Below are 8818 nucleotides of genomic sequence, written 5' to 3'. Positions count from 1 at the left end.
CTCTGGGGGTGCCAGGGCCTATGGAGGTTCCATTGTGTTCCTAAAGAAGCCAAAACCCCTTGAAGGATCTTTCCTGCAAAATGAGTTCCCCTATCTGAATCTATTGCTTCTACAATGCTGTATCTTGGAATGATTTGTTCCAAAAATGCCTTAAGAACAGATCCTGTCATTACTGAAGTAGTTGGAAATACTTCTGGCCACCTTGCTAGCTGACATACGATTACCAGAAGATATTAAGCCTTGCCACTTGGGACATCTCCGGAAAATCCACCTGGCATCTTTGGAAGGGCCATGCAGCCCAAGGCCTCCCTCCTCTAGCAAGTTACTTTGTAACTTGGCTGTTGGCTTTAGCACAGATCAAGCAACCTTCAACAGCTCCTTTTGCCAGTCTAAAAAGACCCCCAGCAACATACATCATGAGATAGGCTTCTGCCAATCCTCAGGAAGTGCAAGGACTCTCTTAATGGAGTTGCTTTAATATTGGTAGGGCCAAAGGTTCTGGTATCTCTTGTTTGCCATCCCTTGGAAACCAATTCTTGCCTTTTTTCTCTGCCACACGACTTTTAACTGTATGTCAAACTGCTGTGGTAGAAAAGACAGCTTCCTGGGCAGTGATGGAGTCACGGGGAGCAAAGGGGGCATCTTGGAGAGTTCTGGCAGAAGTGTGGCTTTCTGAGTTTCTTCATCCACCAAAAAGGAGACAGAGGAGTCCTGTAACATTCTTCAACTCCAGGGAGAGGCCATGGGGCTTTTGCCATGGAGTCTCTCAAATGATTGCGGGATGCAGCCCCCTTCTGATGCTAAGTTCCTGGCAACAGCACCCTCTGAGGTACTCGGGAATTACAGACTTCCGGAACTGCCTACTCTATGCCCCCCTCTAATATGCACTCCCCTTTTGGAATGGAAAAGGAAGAAAACCAAACTATTCCTAATGCTAGGAAGTCTTTGCTGCCTTGCTCTAGGTTCAGGAATTTAGCAGGGCCTTGGCTGAGCAACAGTCTCTGTTGATTAGTAACAGTTTCTAGAACGAATACTTTCTTCTGTTACTTCCCCCCCTGTAAATTCCTAGCCTTGTCTAAGGAGAGATTCACACGGTCTCTTTGTAAAGACACATCTATCTTACTCCTTTCACTCCCACACCTTCCTTGCGGTGGAACGGCTCTCCCCGGCACAGCACCTGGCACAAAACCCCCGTATACGCACACACACACCTGCACTTACCCTGCACTCCACTGCACACACACACACACACACACCTCCCGCACACTAACACCCCCTCCACATCCCCACCATGCTACTTGCAGTGGCCCCGCCCCTGCCATCCCGGCCGGCTGGCAGCACCCACTCCTCGCATGCTTCCCCATGCCTTGCATTTCCTTGCTGCCCCCTCTGTAGCCTTCCCTCAACCTGCCTTTTCTCCCCTGCCTTGCACTGACTTGCTCACCCATCCCCCACCTGACTTCCTTTCACATTCGTCTAGGTCTGGCCTCATCTTTCCTTTTCCTTCTAGGACCCTCATTGCCTTGCCTCGCCTCGCAAAGCCACCACTTGCCTTGCCTTGCCCTTGAACCCCTCCCTTGCCTTGCATGACCTTGCTCACCCCTCCCCCACCTGGAATTCAACACCCCTTTTCAATGACATTTCTGGGCCTTGCCCTGCCCTTTCTGCTCCTCCGAGGAATCTCAAAGCTCTCAAGCATCTCCGGTGTTTCAGGATCCCATGAGAGGAAGACCAGGGGAGGACGCATGTTGCCACACTCATCTCTGTGGGCAGCCTTTGTCTGGGAGCAATCCTTGCATGTCTTGAACCTTGGAGGGGCAATTCACATTTTGCCCTTGAGCTCGGGGACCAGAAAGAGAGTTCTTTTGCATACAAGGGAAAGCAGGTAGCTCAAGTCTTTTAGGTACAGAGGAGAGATGACCCACGCGGGATCAAGGCCACACAGAGCACTTGGTCCTGGCCACTTTTGTGTACCAGCAGTCCTTGAATGTACTTCTCACCTGCCTTGCCTGGCCTTGCCTTGGCAACACAACAGTTGCCTTGCCTTGCCCTGCTAGCCCTCTGGAGCCTTGCATTCCTTTGCACGGCCATGCCCAGCACATGACCTGTCTACTGCTTTCCTCCAGGGCCTTGGCTTGCTGAGCCCTTCCTGTTTCTGCCTGGCCTTCCCATCAGTGGCCCTTCCTTCCTACAGCCAGCCTTGCCTCTAACTTCTGGACCTTCTCTTGTCTACCACTCCATTTGCTTTCCCCTCACTGCTCTGGCCTTGCCTACCTCTCCCTTGACTTGCCCACAATTGCCTGCACTCGGTTTGCAGCGCCTTGCCTGCATGGAAGGCAAGGGAAAGAGTGGTAGGCCGGGCAAAGCAAAGCCAGCAAGTTGTAGGCAGTGCGAGGCAAGGCAGATGCAGGCAAAGGAAGCAGAGCAAGGGTACCTTAAGAAGAACTAGACAAGGCAAGGCCAAGAGGCTCGGAGTGCCTTTCCTTGGGAAGGCAAGGACATAGTGCCAGTGTTGCTAGGGCAGATGTTAAGGTACCGTGGGGGGGAATAGTCCAGCAAGACATTTCTCTTCTGGCCCCTGTGCGTGTAGGGGCAATTGTTGGACATATTCAATACTGGAGGTGGATCAGTCGCTGGATGTGTTGTATTTTGGAGGAGGGGATGCCATTTCTTTGGAGATGGGCTTGTAGTTGCTCTCTTTGGCAAGGAAGGCAGGTTTGGATGTGCACATCAGGTACTCCTAGGGATTTTAAAGGCTTTTCCAACAGGCAGAGCTCTCTCTGGGTTCGAGCTGTTGAGCTGTCAGCGGGAATGCAAAGGCCAAGCTCTTAAGCTATTTGTCCTGGTGCCTTCAGTATGTGAGCAGTCCCTGGTGCCGTTGCCTTTGGATCCTGACTCTGGGAGAGGGAAGGCTTAGGATGGTACCTAGAGCTGAGAAGGAGAGTGCTGAGAACAGCGTGTGTGCTGCTAGTTTGAGGGGTGCAGGTGAAGTTGTAGGCAGCAAGATCTTCCTCAGCTGGCACTGTTTTGAGCCCTGTTTTTGCCAGATGGTTTCAAGTTGGTGGGCGGAATCTGCGAGAGGGAAAAGATTTGTTTGGGCCAAAGAGGTGTGGTGTAAAGAAGAGTGTGCTCTTGGAAGGGGAAGATGAGGGCAACCTTTTTGTCCTGACACCGTTGATTTGAGTGCAGGGCCGTTTGCAAGTTGCCTCTGTCTGCCCTTGGGGTGGTTTCGAGCTGGGCCAGGTGCTTGGCCTTCTTTTGCAAGTCTGCAGCGCCATCGTGTGGTTGTTTCCATGAGCGCTGACAGTGCCCGGCAAAAAGCGCTTGGCTGGCGCGGCCCCAGTCGTGTGGAAGCAGTTGGTGGAAGAGCTCCGCTGTGCATCCTGCCTCTTGGAGACATAAAAGGATGTAACCCTGCGCGTAGCGGGGAAGCAAGACGAATCTTTTCATTGTTGGCTGAGCAGTTTCTAAGCGGCAAAAGTAAAGGCAGTTTCAGCACGGCCTCTTTCTTTCAGAACCTTTTCTGTGCCATCATGAACATGCTCAACATGCCACTCGCACCCGCTGAACTGCATCAAAGGCCCTGGAGATAGGCACTTTCTTCAAGCTCTCTGTAGCATCCTACCCTCCACCTCTGGCGGATCCCAAAGCCCTTCCAAACATCCAGCAGCTGCACGCAGAGAACAAGTGCTAGAACAAGGCGCTGGCCTTCCTAGTCCTTTTAAAGTCTGTGAACTAGGCGAAACATTCCAGTGAGCAGCACTTTCCTTCGCAACTATATCTAGAGCATCATCACATTCTCTCCAAGTGGGTAAGTCCACCCTTGCAGCGCAGCGTTTGCAGCCACAGTTCAGACTGAGAGATAGGCCAGGTGAGAAAGCATTTCTTGACTATCCCTCTTCTCTGGAAGACTTGATACTCGCAGCGCGACCACGTCCACACACCTTCAGTGTGGCCAGGTTCAAGCAGCTAGAGCTCCCAGAGATGGGAGAGTCAGGAGAGAAGACGTTCCAAAAGTACCGTGTACTTACAGCAGCATTAAAACTGTGCACAGCAGTCTGCAGCACTGTAGACTGCGGCTTCTCCGACAGACGAGCCATCCCATTGTTGCCTCTCGCAGCCTGCTTGCTAGCTGCTCTCCTGAAGAAAAGAACTAGAAGAAAAAGCCAATGCTGGGCTGCACCTTCCCCTTGCCTTACGTAAAGCCACCTAAACTCCCCGCTGCACTCTCTACTTCCCCTCTCCTTGGAAGCGACCACTGTGTTTGCTGCATCTCGAAGCCTAAAGTTAAGCGCCAAAGTTTCCAAGGATGGTTGGAAGAGGGATAAGTAGTAGCACAAGGAAGTAGTTGTCGTTGAACTTCCTCCTTCTCGATGCTAACGTGAATTGGGCAGGCAGGCGAGTGCCAGCCATGCTCCTTTCTCAGTTTGTACGCTGCGGACACGAGTCCGGTGCTCTGCGCCTTCGTTCGGCCTCTTTAGTACCCATGTCGCGCTTTCATTGTGCCGGAGTCGAAGCGTCGTCTACTTCTCGCCCAGAGAGCACGGTGCCGGCAGCGAAATGCCCCAGCTGACTGCTTCTGCTGACACGCGCCTGGTCTATGCACTTTCCCTCGCAGCGACATACAGCAGCACTTTCGGTCTTTCTTGTCGTCCAAATGGAAAGGGAAAGAGTCTCAGCTCCGTCTCGCACAGTTTTAGGTCAACAAGCTTACCCGGAGCTTACCCGCGACGCGTGGAAACTTGTGTTTGCACCACATTCAAGTGGTTGCCGTCTTTCCTTTACAGCCTGCAGAGCACCGTCAGACCGCCGTGCTCTCTGCACCTGCCTTCTCAGTTCTAAGTACCACCGCGCCCCTTACAGCCTTGCAGGAAGCAAAGACACCGATAGTCATCTCGCAGAGAAGAACGTGGAAGGACGAAAAGATGATCTTCCTTTCTCCTGCTTCTTGCCTGAATTGTGGTGCTGTATTGAAAGTCTTGGCTAGCGAAAAGCTCATCCAGCAAGTGCCTCATTCCTGACGCATCTCGCTGAGCGAGAGTTTCACGAAGAGTTTAGACTCTGGAAACAGCAAGAAAATGATTGTACGTCGAGCTGAGGAAAATCCGTGCACAGCACACTGCGGATGCGTGCAGTGTTCGCGCTGAAGAGCGCCAAAACGCAAAGCCATCGCTGGGCTTCAGTTTCGTCCAGACCGCAGAAGGCAAAGAACGAAGCAACTGGGCACCGCGTTAACGTACTCAGTGGACCGAATTTCAAATGTCCAGCCAAAAGCTGCTTCATAAGCAGATTCAGCTGAGAATGCTCTGGCTGCTTCACAAAGTAAGGCGCAGCCGTTTCCATTCATCACACTACCTGGCCAGAAGCAGTATCCTACACCTTCAATGCTGCAGCGTCCATGCAGCTGGAGCACACGCAGTAGGACGCGTCGAGATAGAAGGCGGTCTTCAAGTACCCCCCTCCTCCAAGCAGCCTTGAAACTGAGCACAACACACTGCGGCTCGGGAGCTTCCTTCTCAGATAGACGTGCCGTCACGTTATTCACTCTCGCAGCTCCGTTGCCCACTTGCAGCAGCTGCTACCAAAGCAAAATGCTCCAGAAGTAAAAAGCACTGCCGGGCTGCACTTTCCCTTGCCTCACGTAAAGCACCATAAACTGTCCGCTGTGCTCTGTATTTCCATTCTCCGCCGCATCTACCACTGTTATCTCTGCATCTCGAAGCATAAAGCTCGGCACAATTCCTCCCAGGGAAAGCTGGAAGAGAAATAGGTAGCAGCACAAGTAGCTGCAAGTGGAACTTTCTGTTTTAAAACGCTAACGTGAATCCAGAAACAAGCGAGTGACAGCCAGGCTTCCTCTTGCAGCCTGTGCGATGCACACACCAGCTCGGCCCTCTGCCCTCATTCTTTAATGCTCTTCGTACCATGTCGCGCTTTCATTCTGCCGGAGTCGAAGCGTCGTCTACTTCTCGCCCAGAGAGCACGGTGCCAGCGGAGAAAGGCTCCAGAAAAACGCTCCAGGCTGCTGATTCTTCCCAAACACACCAGGGCTATGCACTTTCCTTCGCAGCGCTAAGTAGCATCACATTCTGTTTGCGTTGGAGCCGGAATGTAAAGGGAAAGATTCTCGGTTACTTCTCACTCAGCGCCCAGTTTTAGGTCACCAAGCTTACCCGGAGCTTACCCGCGACGCGTGGAAATTGGTATTTGCACCACATTCAAGTGGTAGCTTTCTTTCCTTTAAGCCTGCAGAGCGCCGTCAGATCGCGGTGCTCTCTGCACCTGCTTTCTCCCTTCCAAGTACCACCGCGCACCTTACAGCCTTGCAGGAAGCAAAGACATGGAGAGATGTCTCGCAGAGAAGATCGTGCAAAGACGAAAAGATGTTCTTCTTTGCTTTTCCTCGTCGCCCAGATTGTGGTGCTCTACTGAAAGCGTGGGCTAACGAATGGCTAATCTAGCATGTGCTTCCCTTCTAATGCATTTCGCTGAGCGAGAGCTGAGGAAAATCCTTGCACTGTACACTATGGATGCGTGCAGTAGACACGCAGAAGAGCGGCACAGCTCATAACCATCGCACACTCCAGCCCAGAGCTCTGGGGCTGCGTTCTTCTCAATTTCCGGCGCTGGACAGAACTGAGACATTGAGCTTTGGCTCTCTTTAGTGTGTGTACTGCACGCATCCAGAGCGCGCTGTGCACAGATTCTCCTCAGCGCTACGTGCAAGCACAGACTTTCTGCTTCGCAGAGCCCAACTGTCCGCCGAAGCTCTCGCTCAGAGAAATGTGTCAGGAGAGAAGCACTTGCTGGATTAGCCTTACACTGGCCAACAGTTCCAAAGAAGCACCATAGTCTTCTTGCGAGAAAGGATAATAAAACACATGTATTGTCCCAGCAAAGTTCTCTGTGCTAGCCGAAGCCGAGAATCTTTCCCTTAAGATTAAGACCACAACGCAGACAGCATTTTGTGCTACTTAAGGCTGAGAGGGATAGCCCAGGCGTGTTTCGGCAGAGGCAGAAGCCCGGAGCGTTTCTCTGCCGGCACCGTGCTCTCAGGCGAGAAGTAGACGACGCTTCGACTCCGGCAGAATGAAAAGCGCGACATGGTACGAAGAGCATACGAATGAGGGCGCAGAGCACCGAGCTGGTGTGCGCATCGCACAGGCTGCAAGAAGAAGCGTGGCTGCCGCTCGCTTCTTTGCGGATTCACGTTAGCAGTTGAAAACAAAAGTTCCACTTGCAGCTACTTGTGCTGCTACCTATTTCTCTTCCAGCTTTCCCTGGGAAGAATTGTGCCGAGCTTTATGCTTCGAGATGCAGAGATGACAGTGGTAGATGCGGCGGAGAAGGGAAATACAGAGTACAGCGGACAGTTTATGGTGCTTCACGTGCGGCAAGGCGAAAGTACAGCCCGGCAGTGCTTTTTACTTCTGGAGCATTTTGCTTTGGTAGCAGCTGCTGCAAGTGGGCAACGGAGCTGCGAGAGTGAATAACGTGACGGCACGTCTATCTGAGAAGGAAGCTCCCGAGCCGCAGTGTGTTGTGCTCAGTTTCAAGGCTGCTTGGAGAAGGGGGTACTTGAAGACCGCCTTCTATCTCGACGCGTCCTACTGCGTGTGCTCCAGCTGCATGGACTCTGCAGCATTGAAGGTGTAGGATACTGCTTCTGGCCAGGTAGTGTGATGAATGGAAACGGCTGCGCCTTACTTTGTGAAGCAGCCAGAGCATTCTCAGCTGAATCTGCTTATGAAGCAGCTTTTGGCTGGACATTTGAAATTCGGTCCACTGAGTACGTTAACGCGGTGCCCAGCTGCTTCGTTCTTCGCCTTCTGCCGTCTGGACAGAACTGAAGCCCAGCGATGGCTTTGAGTTTTGCCGCTCTTCAGCAAGTGTACTGCACGCATCCGCAGTGTGCTGTGCAAGGATTTTCCTCAGCTCTCCCTCAGCGAAATGCATCAGGTGAGAAACACTTGCTGGATTAGCCTTTTGCTGGCCATGGCTTTCAGTACAGCACCACAATCTGGGCGACGAGGAGGAGCAAAGAAGAACATCTTTTCGTCTTTGCACGTTCTTCTCTGCGAGACGACTATCCGCGTCATTGCTTCCTGCAAGGCTATATTCTGCACAGTGGTACTTGAAAGGGAGAAGGCAGGTGCAGAGAGCACCGCGATCTGACGGCGCTCTGCAGGCTGTAAAGGAAAGAGGGCTGCCACTGGAATGTGTGCAAACACAAGTTTCCACGAGTCGCGGGCAAGCTCTGGGCGTGCTTGTTGACCTAAAACTGTTCTCTGTGCCCGACATTGCTGAGAATCTTTCCCTTTACATTTGGACGACAAGAAAAGACCGAAAGTGCTGCTGTATGTCGCTGCGAGAAAAGTGCATAGCCCTGGTGTGTTTCGGAAGGGCAGTCGGCTGGGGCATTTCTCTTCCGGCACCGTGCTCTCCGGGCGAGAAGTAGACGACGCTTCGACTCCGGCAGAATGAAAAGCGCGACATGGTACGAAGAGCATACGAATGAGGGCGCAGAGCACCGAGCTGGTGTGCGCATCGCACAGGCTGCAAGAAGAAGCGTGGCTGCCGCTCGCTTCTTTGCGGATTCACGTTAGCAGTTGAAAACAAAAGTTCCACTTGCAGCTACTTGTGCTGCTACCTATTTCTCTTCCAGCTTTCCCTGGGAAGAATTGTGCCGAGCTTTATGCTTCGAGATGCAGAGATGACAGTGGTAGATGCAGCGGAGAATGGAAATAAAGAGTGCAGCGGACAGTTTACAGTGCTTTACGTGAGGCAAAGGAAAAGGTTTGCTCAGCAGTGCTTTTTA

Source organism: Aphelocoma coerulescens, unplaced genomic scaffold, assembly GCF_041296385.1.
Source record: "Aphelocoma coerulescens isolate FSJ_1873_10779 unplaced genomic scaffold, UR_Acoe_1.0 HiC_scaffold_107, whole genome shotgun sequence".
NCBI lineage: Eukaryota > Metazoa > Chordata > Aves > Passeriformes > Corvidae > Aphelocoma > Aphelocoma coerulescens.
Note: the sequence above shows the minus strand (reverse complement) of the source record.